At 39.8% G+C, this 21,940-nt stretch overlaps 1 pseudogene; it reads left to right on the top strand.

Annotated features, from left to right (window-relative positions):
- The window catches only part of LOC136068158 (disease resistance protein At4g27190-like), a 74,375-nt pseudogene extending 61,599 nt beyond the window's left edge, over nucleotides 1-12,776 (top strand).
- Nucleotides 12,777-21,940: the final 9,164 nt, after the last annotated feature.

Below are 21,940 nucleotides of genomic sequence, written 5' to 3' on the forward strand. Positions count from 1 at the left end.
CGACATGGAAGGAAGAGTACTCTCTATTGAACCTGAACCCGATCTTCGTCAGCGTCAGACTGAGAGCTCTTCCTCATGGATTTCTCTTCTAGGCATGGACTTGGATTGTGTTCTCGAAGACAGGCGTTAGGGTGGAAGAGGAGTGAAATTAAAATTTAAAAAAAAAAAAAAAACAAAAACGCTATAGTACTTTCAGCTGAAGCTACAATAGTTTCAACCCCAAAAAATCAGCTGGCGTTTAAAATTATTTGCTACAGTGTTTTCAATTTTCAGCAAAATAAATGTATCCAAACAAATGCAAAATAACCTAAAACATGTTTCTTCTATTTGAGTTCCTAGACGCTAGTAGCAGTGCCGGCTCAATGGGTGAGCCAAATAGGCAACCGCCTAAGGCCCCCAATGAAAAAAGACCCCTAAATTTTTACCAATAGAGATATTCTTATACTAATAGAAGTATTAATTAAGCCCTAAATATTCATTATTAAATAAAAAGTAGTTGTTTTTTTATCAAAGAAAAACCAGTTAAAGAAAAATGTTTTCTTTGGATGGGTCAATCATTTAATCTCTTACACATAAATGTTAAAAAAAACTCATCAATCTTATACTAGTAAATAAATTTATACTCAAATTTTATTTAGAGATATCAAATATATAACTTTATTAAAATTTTCAATCATATTTTTTTAGTATTTGGTTACTTCATTCAATAAATAATCTTTATTTTAATTGTATAGTCATTGAGTAATGCGATGGGTTAATTTTAATTTGTAATTTTTTTCCCTAAAAAAATAGATTTTAAATGGAAAAAAGAAAAAAAAAACAAAAGTTAAATGAATATTCTATTAATATTTAAAGTATAAGAATAGAACTCACTTAAAGTAGTCGCCTTAGACCCCACAATACCTTAAGCTAGCCTTGGCTAGTAATTTAGAAACCAACTAAATTGCAAACTTTGGATTCCTTAATCTTTTTCCTCAATTAAAAAAAAAAAAAAAAAATCCAGTTGTAATACCTACAAGCTCATGGTCATGGGTATCAAGCATTAATGGGAATTAGAAGAGAAAATTGATAAACATTAATAAACCACAGCAATTTGAAAAAATAAAATTAAAATTAAAATTTCATCCATATTCTATAGAATCATGACTTAATGAGTCGATAATTTGTTGACATTTGCATTGATGACTGATAAAATCATGACTTCATAACCAATCATAAATTACTTGATGCATGACCGATGAGTAAAACAGCACAAAATTGCTGAAACATGAGAAGTAAATAAGTATACATGCCAATACAACCACTTCTTGGTGGAATATGCCACTTGGACTGTTTGTCATGCACGTGGCTTATAAAATATAAAGCCTTAGATAAATTTTCTTAAAATTTTATTGAAATGCACTTACCTCATATATTAGCTCTAGGTTTATTTGGTCAATCAACTTCCCAAAATATATAGTCCTGCCAACTTTATTTTGGCATCAATATCCTAATATCTTTTGCGTTTATTAAGAATATTCTTACTAACCTCAAAAGTCAATCTGTACTATTCAAATTTCTTATGCTGCATCTAATATTGTATAGTGAAAGAAGGAGAAAAAACAAATGCAGTGGGACACTTTTCTTTTATTGTTGAATAAAAGTGAAATATAGTTGGAAGCATGGAACCTCACATTTGTTATTCACACAAGACCTCATTTCTTTTTTCCTCTTCAATATTGCCAATTTCAATAATAAAAATATAAGAAATTGGTAAGTTTAGATAAGAAGAAAGATTAGTTTTACAATGGAATCAAATATACTCATCGAGCAACTCCTCTTTATTCAGAGCTCCTGATTCCTTAAGTAGCCTACAAAAATTCTTCCAGTCGTCTAAGGTCCCAATTTTTATAAGCATCGATGGCAATCCTCCACATTTTTCCACAACTTCTCTTGCCACTGTGTTGAAGGTTGGTGAGTCAATAACCTCACCCGCAAATCTCCTAAACAAAGCCCATGAGTCTTCTTCCGATAAAACAAACATTGACTGGTATCTTCTTCATTAGGGAAAATAGGAGCCATCACCAGTCTAATTGAATACAATAAATACGGATTAAATAAGAAAAATAAAGAAAAAGAATTCAAGCTTTTGTTTGCTAAATACGCAATACTAGGATACACAAGGAAAAATTAAGTTAATTCCTTTTTATTCAATACGCGGATGTTGTTAATTCATTCTGGGAAAAGGAGATCTCTAGTCATTCATTTCCTAGGACAGGAATAGATTATTTATTAGTTAGTCTACTAAAAACATCAAAAATCAAAAATTAAAATCAAAATCAGAATCAGGTTGTTCTCTCCAGGTCCAGGGTGGGTCGGGTCAAATCCAGATGTTTTTGTTCTTTGGATTCTAAGTTTATAACGATACCAAAAGAATAAATCCAACTAGTTCTCCAGCATTTTTAGTATTGACATCTGGGCCCAAAATACACGCCACACACTCTCTAGCTCACAAGTTTATTTAATTAGATTTGGCCCGTATGTCCCAACCCAGGTCTTTCATTTGGATCCCACTTGGTCTATCTCTAACACAAACCCAACTCTTGTTTAGTCTGTTTCCACGTAGAGTTCTTCTTCCACACTCTTTTTGAGCAATGCCACACAAATTAACACAAAGTTCTTCATAACAAATTTAATAATGGTTGAGTTATCAAGTGTTCGTCTAATAGTAAGTACCGAAAAATCTCGAAGGGAAATAACTTGTACTTACTGTTTTCTCCACACACACAAAATGGTGGACAAACGGTAAATAAAAATTTACCCACTTTGAAGACTATGTATAATGCACTTTGTAGGGGATATGTTTTCAAGTCCCCACGCCCTCTGTGTTCCACATAAGGCCATTCTACTTATCCTTCAGATTATTTGTTGTAAGATTGAATTTAAACAACCATTTTGTTGGCTTTATTTCGTGTCAATTTGCTTGTAATTCAGCATTTAGAAACCCTATATTTATGTGGGAATCATGTAAGGGTAGTGTGTGAGAGAGTGTGAAGAAAAAGCTCAAGAGTGTACACTCAGCAAGGCTTCACGACTGGATCTCGCGACTTACAAGTTGCCAAAGAAGGCACACGTGTGATGCATGCAGAGGAGCTAAAGAGTCATGCCAGCTAGAGCACTATAGGAAAAAACTTCCAATCTGGCCATTTTGTTAGCTCGCGACTCAGATTCGCGACTCAGTCAAGTCGCAAGGCCAAGTTGCCAAACCATTCTGTTTGGGAAAAACTGACCTTTCGCATTCCAAACACACATCAGTATAAATATCTCTTATACCCACATATTGTAAAGAGCTTCCAGAGAGAATTTGGAGAGAAAACCCTAGAGAAAAACAAGATTGACTCATCCACAGTCTTCATCCTTGTTTCTCCAAATTCCTCTACTCTCACCTTCTCCATTGTTACATCCTTGAGAGGTACATTAGCCAAATCCTTATCTCACCATACCCATATCTGTGAGAATGTTATTTGGTGCTTGGGAAGCAATTAGGAAGGGACCAATTGATATGATTGATGCTATGGGCTATAGCAGGATCCAGTAAGCTAGAGAAGACAAAGGTTCGGCGTAACCTCGTTGGAGTAAGAAACTTGGAGGGCTTAGGTACACTAGGTAGATTAGGCTTGGAGGGTCTTCTGCTGTTCATGTATCCCAACTTCATTCTCTAGTGAATTATTGATTACTTGGAGGGCGGCGGAGAGGTTTTACGCTGAGGACTTCGGTTTCCTTTTCGATAACACATGCTGTGTTGTCTTTGTGTGTGCATCTCTCTTCCCTTTGTCATTTAATTTCTGCTATGGTTGTGATTTTATTTTGTTTAGATTGTTTTATCAATTCTGTTTTAGCTTATCTTCATATTCCGCACATACATTGTTTGATAATAAGCTTAATTGGTAATTTGTAATCTGGGGGTCTAAATGTTGAAGGTGTTTTACACACTATTTGAACGTTCATTTGTTTATTAATATCTTAGAACACTAGCATCCGAAGATGCCAAAAAAAAAAAAAAATAAATCCTATTCTACATCATCAAACATCACTTTATCTATTTTACTAACCTATTTTACAACTTACTTTACATCTTAGTTTTTTATTTACGTACAACCTAAGAAAATAATATAAATTTCTTAATAAAAAAATAAAAAATATTATATATGCAAAAAGAGAGAGCGAGCGAGATTAAAATATTATATTTTTGTTTACAATCCCATGAACAGTAAGGTTGCATATGCATATATACTAACTCACTATAGTAAGGATGAAAAAGTTTTGAATTTACATACCCTAATGGAGCATGGTTTTAAAGTTTTAGGAGGTAAAATAGCAACTAGGGGGTTTTACAGTAACCCAATACTATTACTCTTGCGAAGGTGCAAGGTGGTTTCACACTTTCTCTTGGCATCTTCAACATTTTACATTGGTGGCAAAAGAATCTATAAAAGGTATGGTTCAATAATAGAACCGTGTGAGGTATCGAGGTGTGGAAAGTTGGAAAAGAAAGTGGCAAATAATGTCACCATTTCCTCGAATTATTATCAGGACTTAACATTTCAAAAACTACAATATTAATTATTATTATCTTTGTTAATATAAAAAAAAAAATGGAACTTTTCTACATCTTATCTAAAATTTATTTATTTTTGGAATGGATAGGAGAAATCAAAGAAATCATAGATAATATATTTGATGGATTAATAATTTCAGTTTCAACTTCATTATATATTTTGTATTTGCATAGATCGTTTTGCTTTGTTCTCCAAATTTTTATATTAATTATATATTGATTAATGTGGATAATTTTAGATAAAACTGTGTAAATTTTATACAATTTTCTATTATACACACACTTAAGTGCAAGACTGTTTCGCTTGGCATTGCAGTCCACCACTGTTGGCAAAGAATCCTATAAAGTTGTGTTGAATAATGGAACCGTGTGGGGTAATATGTCACCATTTCCTTGAAGTGTGAAAAGAAAGTGAGAAATAATGTTTGGAAAAGAAAGAAAGTGATTTGGAAAAGTTGGAAAAGAAAGTGGGAAATAATGTTTGATTTTTTGTCCCTAAATTATTATAAAAGTTATATTTTTCATTTATATTTTTTCTCTAAACTTATTAAAAACCTCATTACAAAATTTAAGGATTAAAAATGAACTTTTTAAAACTTGGAAACTATAAACAAACTTTTAATAATGTTTAGAGGCCAAAATAGTATTTTATATTTTTCAACTGCATGGATGAAGTTGCATTTTTTGTGTTTTTTAGCGGCAGGGTATTTAGCATTTCCTATGGAGTACTATTCGCATCAATTTGTGCAAAATTTCTGTCAATTTTAGCATAAAAAACTAATTTTATATTGTTTGCTAAATTTACAAGTTTGCTAAATTGTTTCTCTTTTTCATATACAACAACAATAATCCACTCTCTTCTTTCATCATTAGGATACGTAAAGAAATAATAAAAAGTTAAATGCAAAATAAATAGTGTTAGTGCAAATTTACATTATTATTATAGCAAACTTATAAATTTATACAACTATACACAGACTGATATGAGTAATATTTAGACAAAACTACGTAAATTTTATACATTTTTCTATTATACACCCACTAATATAAGTGGTGTCATTGTCGATTCTAGGAATGTGCTAGGTAGTTTCACTTGGCATGGCAGTTCAACACTGTTGGCAAAAGAATCTTATAAAGTTGTGTTGAATAATGGAACCGTGCGGGGTAACAAGGTTTGGAAAAGAAAGTGGGAAATAATGTCACCATTTCCTCGAAGTGTCTTGCTTATTATTGTCAGGGCCCTAACATTAAGGACAAAATGGGCTTTTGCCCTTTTCGGGAAAATTAAATAGCTTTATACCCCTTTCCCAAAATAATTAGAAAAATGCCCCTATTTTAAAATTCGATTTATGATAAATCGAGTTAGGTCCTATAGTAGCGTTTTTAAGGAGCTTATAGTGACTTTTTAAGGCCCTATAGTGGCGTTTTGTAACTCGACCTCAATGAAATCGAGTTATAGGTAAAAAAATTACCTATAACTTGATTTCATTGAAGTCGAGTTAAAAAACATCACTATAGGTCCTTAAAACATTACTATAAACTTCTTAAAACGCCACTATATGGCTTCAAAAAAAAAAAAAAAATTCTAACTCGATTTATCATGAATCGAGTTTTAAAAGAGGGCCTTTTCCTAATTAGTTTGGAAAATGGTGTATAAAGCTATTTAATTTGCCCGAAAAGGGCAAAACCCATTTTGTCCCTAAAATTAATTTCAAAACCTACATGGTTGTTAATTTAAAAAAATGCAACTCTTCTACATCTTATCTAAAATTTATTTATTTTTAAAATGGATAGGAGAAATTATAGAAATCATAGAGCTAATAATATTTCACTAAAGATTAGTTTATCATGTATAGGCCAGAAAGAGGAATACTTATTTGATGGATTAATAAGTTCAGTTTCAACTTGATTATACATTTTGTATTTGCATCGTTTTGCTTTCTTTTATAAATTTCTATGTTAATTAATGACAACATATGTAAGAGTTCTTTTTGTAGATAACCGACAAGACGAGCTCCGCACCGTGGGCTGGCAATCCTATGAAGAGTGGGGCCACCAATTTTCGCTCTGCTTTAGAAAAAATAGGCTTACACAAAAATAAAGGCATTCCCTAAAAGCCTTTTTGTTTTGGCTGAATATTTCCTAAAGCATTAATCCACCGGGCATTATGGTTTCTTTCCTGAGAAGTTTGAAGGCTGAAGTAGTGAAAAGTTTTCTTCTTCCTTGTGTAAGTATTTTTAGTTGAAAAGTTGTCGCTGTGACTGAGTTTACTGCTAGTACGTATATCCATCTTTCAAAGTGGTTGGAGAATATGCAAGATTCTGAATAGATAAAAGGCTAAGGTATGCTAAATATCAACTAATTTTGATACAGTTATTCTACTTTCTTTAATCATGTTACTTAATTTCCTCTGGTGCCATGGCCCTGAATTAACTCGATCGTATGTTGTACTCCACACTCATTTCATTTTATTTTTGTCTATACAGAAAGGGGAAGAAAAAAATACAAGTAAAACAAGAAAAGGGGACATTGAAGATCAAATAAGGTAATTATTGGAATTATATTCATCCAATTTATTTAATTTTTGACAGTAAAAAAAAGGTAGACATATTCAGCCATGTTAAAGATCAAAGGAAGTAAATGAAAAGTGACAGATCTAAGCCATCTCATTTCTCTTAGGAAAAATGATAATAATATGCCTTTCTCTAAGTTATTTTACATTTTGTTTCTTAAAATAAATAATAAAAAAAAAGAAAAGAAAAAAAAGAAGCTATTTTACATTTCAAATTAATTCAAGAAGGTGCATCAAATTTTTTATTTATTTGCATATATGGTGAAATTTTGCCAAATCTGGTGAGATCATAGCCATATCTAATGAGATCTTAGCCAAATCTAGTGAGTCTCCATCAAACATGGCAACTTTGCCACAATTAGTCCATGCCACTAAAAGTCTGAGCCAAAATTTGAACTGATCCGACTGTCAAAACACCTAAGTTGTGGCAGTTGAAGACTTATATACCCGCGGTTGACACCAATTGGATGAATCTAATCTTACCATGAACAGGTCAATTGCTTGGTTGACCCTAAAACTGACTTCAATTGACCCATGGAGAGCCTATCCGTCATAAAGTCATAAATTTAACCCTATATTGGAGTTTAATTTGTGATATTTTTTATCCATGGAATAACATCCCAATATTGGCAAAGTTTGGGTTTAGTGCATGGGAGCATTGAATCCAAACCAAGTTCTACTCATATTACGTTGGAATCTTTGACAAAAATATTTATAAGCCGCCAAATTGGCCAAAAGAACTCAAGATCTCCAAAATGACAATAATACCTCTTGAATTCTTTAAATGACAGAAATACTCCAAATCTTTTGAATTGAACAAAACATCTGTGAAATTTTCAAAATGATCAAAATACTCTCGAAAATAACAAAATACCTCCCAAAATTTGCAAAATAACAAAACCCTCTCGAAATATCCAAAATATCCATCATGTCTCCAATTCCAAATAGTCAAAATATTCCAAGATACCAAAATCTCAAAAATAACTAAAATATCCCCTAAGACCTCCAAAATACCCCAAAAACCTTCAAAATTACCAAAATATCTTCAAACCTCCAAAGATACCCTAAAACCTCTAAAATGATAAAAACAACTCCAATATACCCAAATACCTTTCCCCGAAAGCTTCAAAACGCAAAAATGCCCTTAAGGGTATGTTTGGTAGACTATAATAGACACTGTAATGTAATAGTTATTTCTATAGTTTAACTATTCAGTAATTTGGTTAGGTTTTATTACAGGGAATAGTCATTCTTTATAAATATCTATTCTTTAAAATGAGAAATAATTATTCATCTTTAAAAAGATGTAATAGCTATTCCTTAGTAGGTGTATTAATTTCTACAATTAATATATTTCTAAATAAACAAACTTTCCATATGCATATAACAATTATGAAAATAAAAAAATAACTTATCTCTCTTTCAATTTTTTTTTTTTTTGGAAATATAATTATATGAGTAAGATATTTCCTAAAATATATCTTATATTTGATTTAAAATGCTTTCATTCCATTTTGTTCATGGTTCTATTATTGTGTTGTCGCTAAACAAATGAATAGCAATAAGTATTACATTACAGCATTTTGTATTCCTTATAATATTTATTCTTATTCCTATGTAATTACTGTTACAATCTACAAAACGTGACTTAAATGTTTTTTAAATAACCAAATTGTATATACACCTTATACAAAAACAACAAATGCTTTAAACATTTATAAATTATTTTTTTATCTATAGGATATACATACAAGATACATTTTAGATCTATATACTGTCATGTGTGAAGCTCAAAAAAAAAAAAAAAAAAAAAAAAAAAAACACTTCCACCTAAGGTCAAAGACTCCAACTTCTTAGAGTGCTTCATTTGGTTTTCTAGGATTCTTTGCTTCCTAAAAAATGTATTAGGGTGAAGGTGATGGTGCATTTGGACCTAATGATAATGAAGACGATAACTTCAATTCTCTCTACACAATATATATATATATATATATATATATATATATATATTCTTTGCCAAAGAGTTTATTTTGAATGTGGAGCCGCTATTGACCTCATCTATACAAAAAATCAATCAATGTCTTATCTTAATGATAAAAAGTAATCATCATAGATTGGATGTAGGTAGTCTCTGGCTTAGCAGCTATTAAATAGATTTATTTTTATTTTTATTTTTTTAATTCACAAAGATGTGAATTTCTCTCTCATGCATGATGCATCCATCTTTTACCCAGGCAATAGGGAAAAGAAATATTATTTACAAAAATTACGATCAACACTCTGATTGGATGTTTTTGCAATATTCATCCCAACTTTTAAATTAGCCTAAAAATTGACAATTTAGTAGAAAAGTATTATCCACGCCAAAATATGAGAGCATTTGTACTAGTGTGCAACCTAAACTATAATAGCATTTGTAGACTCTAATTTCAATGGTGAGTGGAAATCGCAATTTATTGTCGCGTAATATGAAAGTTTAGGTTGCACATTACATGTATCCCTATAGTTTAGGTCCTTTAAGATAGACAGCTACAATTAAACCCAAAAAAAGGAAGAAAGAATCTCTTACCATCTTTTTTTTATCTTTACAGGTGAATAGCAAGGAGATTTGAAAGCGAGTGCAATTAATTCCTCAATTTACTTTATTACGCAGTTAGTGGCCATTGTTTCCCTTGTCATTCACCCACAAGCGTGTCAACGAGGTATACCTTAAATTTTGAAAATTTCACTCTATCTTTAATCGTGTTCCCTGTTTAAGAAGTATAACAGTCTTTTATTTTCAGATAGGATGGACATATTGACGGGATGCACGGGCTCCATTGCAGCTGAAGTTGTAAAATGCACAGCAAAGCCAGTCATACGTCATGTTGGTTATTTGTTCCGTTTCAAGAAAATTGTTGATGATCTTATCAAAGCAAAAACAGACCTGCAATTAGAGCAGCAAAAGGTGCAAGAGGCTATCGAGCGAGCTGCAATGAACAATGAGATTGCTGAGAAGGATGTAGAAAGGTGGTTGACAAATGTGAATCAACTCATGGAAGAAGTACAGGCTTTGGAAAATAAAGTACAAGTAAACTTGAGGTTCTGTAACGGCTGGTGTCCTGATTGGATTCGGCAATACAAGTTATGTAAGGAAGCCATACAGAAGACAAATGTTGTCAAAGAGCTCCAAGATAAGGGCAAATTTTCTGAATTGACCCATCGTGCTCCGACTCCTGGCATAGAGATCTTTTCATCTAGTGATTTCGAGGTGTTTGAATCTAGAAAATTGGCTTTCCAACAAATTATGGAGGCATTGCATGATGATAACAATAAAAGGATTGGAATGCACGGAATAGGGGGGGTTGGTAAAACAACACTGGTGAAAGAAGTGCACAAGAAAACCAAAGAACTAAATATTTTCGATGAAATTGTGATGACTGTTGTGTCATTGACTCCAAACGTTAGAAGAATTCAAGGTGAAATTGCAGGCTGTTTAAATTTGAAACTTGATGATGAGAGCGATATGGCAAGGGCAAGTCAAATATGCTTAAGATAAAGAGTGTAAAGAAGATCCTCATAATCCTTGATGATGTTTGGAAAGATGTCAACTTAGAAGCTATTGGAATTCCATCTTGTGATGATCACAGGGGTTGCAAGATGCTTTTGACTACACGAAGTGTGCATGTATGCAATTTAATGCGTTGTCAAGGGAAAATTCCATTAAATTTCTTAGTGGAGGAAGAATCATTGGCTTTGATGAAAAAAACCGCTATAGTTGATGATTGCCCAGGCTTGAATGATGTGGTACTAGAAGTTGTTAAAGAATGCAAAGGTTTGCCTATAGCAATCATTACAGTGGGAAAGGCTCTTACAGGAAAATCTCTCAATGATTGGAATGTGGCAATGCATCAACTAAGAAAGTCTAGACTTGTTGATATTGAAGGTGTTGATGAAGATAAAAATGCTTATGCATGTCTTAAGTGGAGTTTTGATCAATTAAAACGCAAAACCAAGTTATGCTTTCTGTTGTGTTCTTTATTTCCAGAAGATTATAATATTCCTATTGAAGAATTGACTAGATATGTCATGGGATTAGAGGAAGATGAAGATTTTCACGTACTTGAAGACGCAAGGTGCCAAGTGCATGCAGCAGTCAATAGCCTCAAAGATTCTTCTTTACTACTAGAAGGTTTTGATAAAGAATGTGTGAAGATGCATGACATGGTTCGTGATATTTGCTTATGGATAACATCAAAAGGGGAAAATGAATTCGAGCTAAGAGCCTGCACTCGTTTAGAGAGAAACACAAACTTTGAAAGAGCCACAGCAATCTCCTTGATTGATTTCAACACTGAACAACTTCCTGATAAATTGGTATGTCCAAGACTCAACATTTTGTTATTGGGTGGAATTCAAAATTGTTCCAAAGAAATATCTAACACATTGTTTGAAGGGATGAATTGTCTCAAGGTTTTAAAACTACATGACATAATCTTATCATCGCAATCACTTGAATTATTGACAAACCTTCGAACCTTATTTTTGAAAGATTGCGATTTCAGTGATGACCTCTCTTCATTGGGAAAGTTAAAGAGACTTGAGACTTTAAGCTTTTGTAGATGTGGAATGGTTGCATTGCCAAGTGAATTAGGGGAAATGGCGAGTTTAAAAATGCTAAATTTGACGAATTGTGATAAACTGAAACAGATTCCGTCAAATGTGATAGGAAGATTATCCCAATTAGAAGAACTAATCATTAAAGAGAGTTTCAAGAATTGGGATGTTGAAGGGACAACCTCAGAAATAAGCAACGCTAACTTATCTGAGTTGAACTCATTACCCCGCTTGGTTATTCTCTCTCTAAAGTTGAACTCGAATCATTTACCCAAAGGCTTTGTTTTCCCTGACTTGCATAGATATTTCATATCTGAAAGGGACAAAATACCTTGGAATGTCTTATGTAATTGGACGGGCCGAATATGATCCGCGGACGTCCGAATAAGTGAGTCCGTCATTTGCACGGGCCTCCATTGGACGGATCTGATGTGAACGGGCTGGATATGGACGGAGTGAAGGAAGGTGGGCTGGTTGTCCATGGGCCTGTTGGGCCCCTCATGGGGGATATTTTGGCCCATTCTCACAAGGGCCTAAATAGAATCCTTGCGCTAGTGGGACTCCAAAAATCTTACATATTTGGTGAAGATCTTCCGTGTAAGGAGGAGATCTATTCATCACGTTTAGGATTCTACAAGGAGAGTCCTATAAGGAAAAGACTTCCGCGCCAAAAAAGGGATGTCAACCTTACGCCACTATAAAAGCCCCAATACCCTCACAAGCCAAGGTACGCATAATTAAACCCTCTCTAGCACTCTAGAGTTGTGAGAATACTTTCTGACTTAACCTTCAGAGGGTGTTTGGCCGGCACCACACCGGTGTCCTTCGAAAGGTTTTCTCTTTTGTTTCGTGCAGGTTAGTATACGAGCGAAAGGAGCATCGTGCGACTCATTAGTGAATTTCCTTGATTCACCAGTTGGCGCCGTCTGTGGGAAATCGAGTAATTAAGTCATACTATTGTTTCCCGGACTAAAAGGTTGCATGGTACTCACTCGCTCAATGGCAACTACTAATGACGTGCAAGGAGAAGAACCACCCACGACTGCCCTCGAGAGACAAGTTCGGACCCTCAGTACCGCCGTGGAGCGTCTCACCAAACAGAACCTCGACTTGGAGGAACAGCTGCGCCAGAAGAATGCAGCACTAAATAACCGACTCAATGGCAACTACTAATGACGTGCAAGGAGAAGAACCACCCACGACTGCCCTCGAGAGACAAGTTCGGACCCTCAGTACCGCCGTGGAGCGTCTCACCAAACAGAACCTCGACTTGGAGGAACAGCTGCGCCAGAAGAATGCAGCACTAAATAACCGGCCAGAAGATCAGGAAGGGACTAGCGCTCCAAACAGGAATCAGGAGAGACCTGAGGGCAGCCACGCCCCAAGCAGGCCGGAGAGGCAGCACGTGAACATGCCATCCCTCACGGATGCGACTCCACCACATATTGCCGCCAAGATGCAGGCAATGAGGGAACAGATGGAGGTCATGATGAACGCCCTCAAGGGGCGAGTCTCCAGTAAGCTTGACGATCTGGTCAATCGTACCGACTCACCCTTCACTGTGGCCGTGAACTCCTTCCCCCTACCCCACAAGTTTTGCATGCCGAATATAGATAGCTATGACGGGGTGAAGGATCCTCTGGATCACCTGGAAACTTTCAAAACCCTGATGCATCTGCAGGGGGTACCGGACGAAATCATGTGTAGGGCCTTCCCAACTACACTGAAGGGTTCCGCGAGGATTTGGTTCAGTCGGCTGACGCCGAACTCGATCAGCACTTTCAAAGAACTAAGCGCTCAGTTCACCTCACACTTCATAGGGGGACACAGGTACAAGAAGTCCACAGCATGTTTAATGAGCATCAGGCAGAGAGAAGACGAGACGCTAAGATCCTACATAACCTGCTTCAATAAGGAAGCACTCTCGATTGATGAAGCCGACGACAAGATACTGGTGGCGGCTTTCACGAACCGATTGTGGAAGGGCAAGTTTTTATTCTCACTATACAAAAACGACCCCAAAACCATGTCAAAAGTACTCTACAGGGCCACCAAGTACATGAACGCGGAAGACGCGCTGCTTGCACGGGAAGAAAGGCCTAAGAAGAGGGAACGCTAGGTGGACATACGTCAGGACCAAGGGCAGAAAAGACCAAGGATAGGAGACAGAAGGGACGAAAGACGCCCTAGGCCCCCGAGCGGGAGGTTCACAAGTTTCACCCCCTTGAACGCCCTGATTGACCAAGTCTTGATGCAAATAAAAGACGAGGAGACATTAACATTCCTGAGAAAGCTAAAAAGCGACCCAAGCAAACGGTCGCGAGACAAGTATTGTCGTTTCCATCGAGATCATGGCCACGACACGGCCGAATGCTACGACCTAAAGCAGCAGATTGAAGCCCTCATTAGACAAGGAAAGTTGCAGAAGTTCGTCAACAAAGAGAAAACGGATCATAATCGCCAAGAACCAGCCCCCCGACGGGATAACAAGCGTCCGAGACCCCCCATCGGAGACATAAGGATGATAGTAGGGGGAACCGCATCTACCGGTTCTTCCAAAAAAGCTCGAAAGACGTACCTCAGATCGGTCCTAAACGTCCACCTGACGGGCTCGAGGCCCAATACCACACGGGTGGAGAGCCCTATTATAGGATTCACCGAAGAAGACGCAAGGAGACTTCACCATCCGCATGACGATGCGCTGGTCGTCAGTATACGTGTGGGGGACTACAACGTCCACCGAGTGCTAATCGACAACGGCAGCTCAGCAGACATTCTATACTATCCAGCATTCCAGCAAATGGTAATAAACAGAGCACGATTGATGCCGGTGAGCGCTCCCCTTGTCGGCTTCGGAGGGACCAGGGTATTCCCAATAGGTTCCATCACACTACCGGTAACAGTGGGTGACTACCCATAAGAACTCACTAGGAATGTAATGTTCCTCGTAGTAGACTGCTCCTCCGCTTACAATGGTATTCTCGGACGACCCACACTTAACTCATGGAAAGCAGCAACATCCACATACCACCTGATGATCAAATTCCCAACGGACTATGGGATTGGAAAATTGCGGGGGAATCAGGCAACCGCCCGAGAGTGCTACATTGCCATGCTAGAAATGGAAGATCACCATCAGGCAATGTGCATAGAAGAACAGCGGACGGTCGCAGAACCAGCTGAAGAGCTGGAGGTAGTAATACTCAACGAGTCCAAACCGGAGCGAACAACCAGAATTGGAACATTGGCCTGCCAACTTGTGCGCCAGGCCCTCATAACATTCCTCAGGAGGAACCAAGAGATCTTCGCATGGAACCATGAAGACATGCCCGGGATCGATCCCTTTGTCATAGTCCACAAGCTGAACGTGAACCCTTCAACCCCCCCAGTCCGGCAGAAAAAGCGAGTGTTCGCTCTTGAACGGGACAGAGCAATAGCACAAGAGGTCGAAAAGCTACTCGAGGAGGGTTTTATAAGGGAAGTATATTACCCAGAGTGGTTGGCGAACGTGGTCATGGTCAAGAAAGCTAGTGGAAAGTGGCAGATGTGCGTCGACTTCACGGACCTTAACAAAGCATGCCCAAAGGATAGTTACCCCCTCCCGCAGATAGATGCACTGGTCGACTCCACGGCCAGACACCAGCTCTTAAGTTTTATGGATGCCTTCTCGGGCTATAACCAGATCAAAATGGAGGAACCCGATCAGGAGAAAACGTCCTTCGTCACCAGCCAAGGCCTCTTTTGCTATAAGGTGATGCCGTTCGGACTCAAGAACGCCGGGGCAACATACCAAAGATTAATGGACAAGATGTTCGCACACCAGATTAGGAGAAACGTACAGGTCTACGTTGACGACATGATGGTCAAGAGCCAGTTCGAAAAAGATCATCTAAGCGACCTCCAGGAGACATTCGATACCCTATGGTCATACAACATGAAGCTGAATCCGGACAAGTGTGTATTCGGGGTGACGGCAGGAAAATTCTTGGGTTTTATGATGTCCCAAAGGGGAATAGAGATCAATCCAGAGAAAATACGGGCCATCATGGAGCTTGAACCACCAAGGACAACAAAGGAGGTATAGAGCTTGAACGGCAGAGTTGCCGCCTTGAACAGGTTCGTCTCAAAAGCAACAGACAAGTGCCTACCGTTCTTCCGCATCCTGAAGAAATCATTCGAGTGGACGGAGGAGTGCCAGAAGGCATTTGAGGATCTAAAGAAATACCTTTCCTCGCCACCTTTGCTCAGCCCATCCAAACCAGGGGAAGATCTCTACTTATACCTAGCCGCTTCGCAGGTGGTAGTAAGCGCGGCCCTAGTAAGGGAGGAAGAAGGGACGCAGCGGCCCGTCTATTTCGTAAGCAGGGGGTTCCGAGGGGCTGAAGAAAGATACCCCCACATGGAGAAGCTAGCCTTCGCGCTGATAACCGCAGCTCGAAAACTGAAACCATACTTCCAAGCCCATAGCATCATCGTCCTAACAAATCAGCCTCTAAAAAGGGCAATGAGCAGCCCCGAAGTAGCCGGACGAATGGCCCTGTGGGCGATAGAGCTGAGCGAGTTTGACATACACTACCGTCCGCGAACCGCAATAAAGGGCCAAGCTGTAGCTGACTTCATCGCCAAATATACGCAAACGGGGCAGCAGGAGCCACAAGCCCTCAGACTGTGGAGCATCCACACGGATGGATCATCAAACAGGCTAGCTGGAGGCGCCGGGGTGGTAATTCAAACCCCTGACGGAGACACGATCGAGTGCATGATCCGATTAGACTTCCCGACGACCAATAATGAGGCCGAATATGAGGCATTATTGGCAGGATTAGACCTGGCGAAAGCAGCGGGCGCCGAGGCTATGGTTATACATTGCGATTCGCAGGTGATAGTCAGTCAGATTAGTGGCGCCTATGAATGCAGGGGGGAAAAATGAAGAAATACTTGGAAGAAGTCAGAAGACGGATCGACTCCCTCCAGGTCACATTCGTCCAGATCCCAAGGGAGGAGAATGAATGTGCTGACCGGCTCGCAAAAGCCGCCTCCGCAGTGGCCATGACGACCCCCGACCGGGTGCTATCGTTCATCCAGAACTCCTCAATCATTAACGGTGAGACGGAAGTGCAGGAAGTAAATCCAGAATACGATTGGACCACGCCCTTAATGGCCTACCTAAAGGAAGGCACGCTCCCAGACAACAAGGACGCAGCCAGAAAGTTGAAAGTCCGGGCTTCGCGGTTCGTAATAATCAATGACGTCTTATACAAAAGGGGATTCTCTCGACCATATCTGAGGTGTTTGGGTCACGAGGAAGCAGACTATGTAATGAGAGAGGTCCATGAAGGCATCTGCGGAAACCATTCGGGGGCGCGGTCTCTGGTACACAAACTGATCCGGGCAGGATACTATTGGCCTACAATGCAGAAGGACGCGCAAACCTACGCCAAGATCTGCGACAAATGTCAAAGGTTTGGTAACCTAATTAGGCAACCAACCGAAGAGCTGACACCCATGACGGCCCCTTGGCCGTTCGCCCAATGGGGACTAAACATCATGGGCCCTCTCCTGACGGCCGTGCGTCAGTTGAAATTCTTGGTGGTAGGGATCGACTACTTCACTAAGTGGGTCGAAGCGGAAGCTCTAGCAACTATCACGGAGAAAAACATAAGAGGTTTCGTATGGAGGAATATCATATCCAGATTCGGGATACCAAGGGTCCTCATCTCCGACAATGGGAAACAGTTTGACAACAAGGCATTCCAAGATTTTTGCTCGGAGTTGGGCATCAGGAATCACTACTCATCGCCCGCACATCCACAGGCAAATGGCCAAGTCGAAGTCACGAACCGGTCCCTGCTCAAAATCATAAAGACCCGGCTCGAGGGGGCAAAAGGTATATGGCCCGATGAGTTACCAAGTGTCTTATGGGCATATCGCACGACGGCAAGAATGCCCACAGGAGAAACACCATTCGGGCTAACATACGGGAGCGAGGCTGTCATTCCAGCGAAAATAGGTCTTACAACCTATCGAGTGGAGAGCTACGATGAAGGCAAGAATGAAGAGGCTTTGCGGCTACAGCTAGACCTAGTCGATGAAGTCCGAGCTACAACTGAACAAAGGATAGCTCGATACCAAAACCTCATGGCAAAATACTACAACTCCAAAGTCAGACGCAGAGACTTCCAGATCGAAGACCTTGTGCTTTGGAAGGTAATGGGAGCAGCTAAAGATCCCTCGCAAGGAAAACTTGGCCCAAACTAGGAAGGGCCTTACAAGATCTCATCTTTGCAGAGAAAGGGAACCTACCACCTCGAAACCATGGACGGACGGAAACTGCAACACCCGTGGAACACTGAGCACCTACGGAGGTACTACCAATAGATGCAACATGAAGAGACATCCACCCCCTGCAAGCATTCCAGCTCATTTCTAAAGTTTTCAGTAGTTTTTGTTTTCAACAACTATTTTACTTTTCTATGCTTTTACTTTGAACAAACCTCTCTACTAGTGCCTTTTTAAGCCCAAGGGGGCAGGCACCATTTTCCTATAAAGACTTCTTTCAGGCAACTAAATTTTTCCTGCCTAGTCTATTTAATTCAATATCACAAGTTTCAAAGGCTGTCCACAAAATGGACGGATCATCCCAAGAGGATGAAAAACCAGAGTCCATATGATGGACGGACCAATAAGGCTGTCCACAAAATGGACGGATCATCCCAAGAGGATGAAAGCTTAAGTCCAGACAATGGACAGACCAACAAGGCTGTCCACAAAATGGACGGATCATCCCAAGAGGATGAAAAACCAGAGTCCATATGATGGATGGACCAATAAGGCTGTCCACAAAATGGACGGATCATCCCAAGAGGATGAAAGCTTAAGTCCAGACAATGGACGGACCAACAAGGTTGTCCACAAAATGGATGGATCATCCCAAGAGGATGAAAAACCAGAGTCCATATGATGGACGGACCAATAAGGCTGTCCACAAAATGGACGGATCACCCCAAGAGATGAAAACTTAAGTCCAGACAATGGACGGACTAACAAGGCTGTCCACAAAATGGACGGATCATCCCAAGAGGATGAAAAACCAGAGTCCACATAATGGACGGACCAATTAGGCTGTCCACAAGATGGACGGATCATCCTAGGAGGATGAAAACCTGAGTCCAGATAATGGACGAACCAGTGAGGCTGTCCACCAAGTGGACATATCACCCTAAAAGGATAAGAGCCTAAGTCCAGATAATGGGCAAACTAATTAGATTATCCCCGAAATTGACGGACCATCCCATGAGGATGGAAACCTTTAGGCCGAATAGTGGATGGACTGGTAGCGTCGTCCATAAGTGGACGGGTCAAACCAAATAGACGGTAACTACTAAGCCCGCATAATGAGCAAACCCAGGATAGCGTCCACTAGTTAGACGGACCCCACAAAGGGAATTAAGTAAGATACCCGACGGACGGGTACAACAATCAGTCTACCCAACGGGTGGGTTCAAATTATGCATGACAGATATGTTCAATAAACAGTCTACCCAACGGGTGGGTTCAAATTATACATGACGGACATAGCAAACGAACCATTCAAAAGCAAATAGTATTTCCAAGTCACACAAATCATCCAAAGGGATGACGGCCCTTGGTTAAGCAAGTCATGAAAGGAGGTACCATAATAAGCAGCACGGAGCTCACTTAAGTATGAAAATGCGTTAAAAATAAAAACATGCATTCCACAAAGATAAAACAGAAGGTCAACGGACCCAGCATAAAATAAACATGCTGAACGGTCAATGTATATACAAAACCCATAAACATGATGGGTGTTACAAATTGTTCCACACTTGCAATTAAAAAAAAAAAAAAAAAACTAAGTTATTACAAATTAAGATAATGCAGCTCCGTCTCCCTCTTCGGCTGGACGGTCCCCAACATCTTTAGCCTTGCTGTCCGCAGCAGTATGATCCATTGGAGCTTCGCGGACATCCTCATCAAAGAGAGCATCAGTATCCTCCGTCTGAGCGGGCTGGGCAGTGGACAGCTCGGGGGCAGAGACGGTGACGGTGGATAAGTCTAACTCTAGGTACAACCTCCTCACCTGACGGAGTGCATCATCGAACCCGTCGTTATAAACTAGACTCAGCTCCGCAATAACGTCGTCGGAGTCACGGTACTCGCGTACGGCGTCCTCCTTGGCCTGACGGGCTTCATTGTCTTTGTCCACCAAGTCTTTTTTCAGACTTTCCACCAGCTGAATGGCCTCATCCCGGGCCGTCTCGGCCATCCTTAGTTTCTTTTCCTGAGTGACCTTCCAGGCCTTCAGGTCAAACAGCTCCCCCTCCGTCATCTTGGCCTTCTCACGAATTCGGCCAATGGTCGCCTCGTGGTTGAGACACCGTCCCATGAGGCCTTTCATCATGATAATAGCCTGAGGTCGACGAAAATAAGTTAGCAAAATATAAGTCAAAAAATGATGAACGGATGGACTAAGGACGACGGAACAATTACCTAGGCAATGCTGAAGAGGCCCGTCTCCCCCATCGCCTCCGTCAAGTGATTCCCAAGATCCTCGTAGTCGTCGGTGGTAATGATCGACGACAACTTCTCCAAGGCATACTTGGAATCCTCGCGGAGTAAGACGGGTGGTTTTTTCTGCTCGCCTGGCTGACCCGTCATCAGCCCCTTGCCCTTACCGTGCTTGGCCGGGGTAACTGACTTACTCCCCTCAGCCATCAAGCCGAGGACCGGGTCCAAGGGGACCTTGGGCTGCTTGGGTGGACGGTCGCTTTTCACGGGCAGCTTCCGCTTTAGAGATGGCTTACTGGAGCCCGTCCCCATGGCGTTCGTCCCGGCCTGTTTGTTCTTCACAGCTTGAAGTCTTATGGCTGCTCGTCTCTTTGCATCCTCCATCTCTGAAAAAGGATGATGGACTAAGGAACAACAATAATGATAATAATAAAAAAAATAAAAAAAATAAAATAAAAAAAAAGGGCCATGAGGGTAGACGGACTTACGCAGACGGGTCTGTTTCTCGTACTTTAAAGCCACTGGGGTGGGCTCGGGACCGTCACAATACCAGTGAATAGTATTGAGGTTGACGAGCTTGGCCCACGTCCTCTCCTCTGGTGTAGTCTTGGAAAAAATTCTCTCAAGGAAACTGAATTCCTCAAGTGTACAGAGTGATTTATGACGGACCATACCAGATGAGTTTAAAATGCCCCAAACTGTGTCGACGGGCATGAAGTCCGTCTCCCCTGGATGACTCATCCAATCCTCTCCTTCCATAAAGAAGTAACGACTCTTCTAGTCCCTATTTGAGTCCGGGGTTTCATAAATGACTTTCAGGACGAGACTCCTAGGGACAAAGCTGTACATACCCCTCGACTTGTCTATCTCGTCCGAACGGTAGCAATGGAGGAACTCTTTTATTGAAAGCCTCCTCGCTCCGTCCGACATGGCTCCGTACAGGACCTCCATGGCGATAAAGACTCTCCAGGCCACTTCCTTTAGCAGAAGCCATTGATGATATTCACGAAGCTTGAATGAAATTGAAAATGAAAGGCGAAAAGAAAAACCAAGAAATCCTGCAAGATTCAATATCGTTGGAGATGAATTGAGACCTTGCAAATCGGAACTCAAGGAATTTCTTAAAGTAATCTCTGTTTGGCAAGCAAGAAAATTTTGCAAAAGAAAAGCGAAGCTAGCACATGCTAGTCTCTGATACCATGAAAAAAAACAAAGAGACTAAATAGAATGGAGAGTATTTCATTGATTGAGTGTGAATTACAATGAAATGAATTGAATGAATAAACATCTACACATTGCTCTGTTTATATACACAAGAAAAATAACTAACTCTACTATTGGTGCCAAAACCGTTATTTGAATTTCTGGAATCTGTACACGTGGCAAGGCTGAGTAACAACCTCCTAGATTTGCGGAACTGACTTCCTCAATGATCCTGGATGAAGAACTCATGATGTGGCATGGATTCAATCATCTCCAAGACTGCTAAGTCAATCATGTTCTTTGATGCAAGCTTGGTGGTCAGATCAGTGCGCATCTCATCAGCAAATGCTGCATTGACTGCTGCTCCTGTGGCTGAGCTAGTGCACCCTTCATCAGCACTTGCTGCACCACTAGCTAGCTGTGTGGCTTTAGGCGTGCAGCAT

The sequence above is a fragment of the Quercus suber genome, unplaced genomic scaffold, assembly GCF_002906115.3.
Source record: "Quercus suber isolate HL8 unplaced genomic scaffold, Cork oak 2.0 scaffold_101, whole genome shotgun sequence".
NCBI lineage: Eukaryota > Viridiplantae > Streptophyta > Magnoliopsida > Fagales > Fagaceae > Quercus > Quercus suber.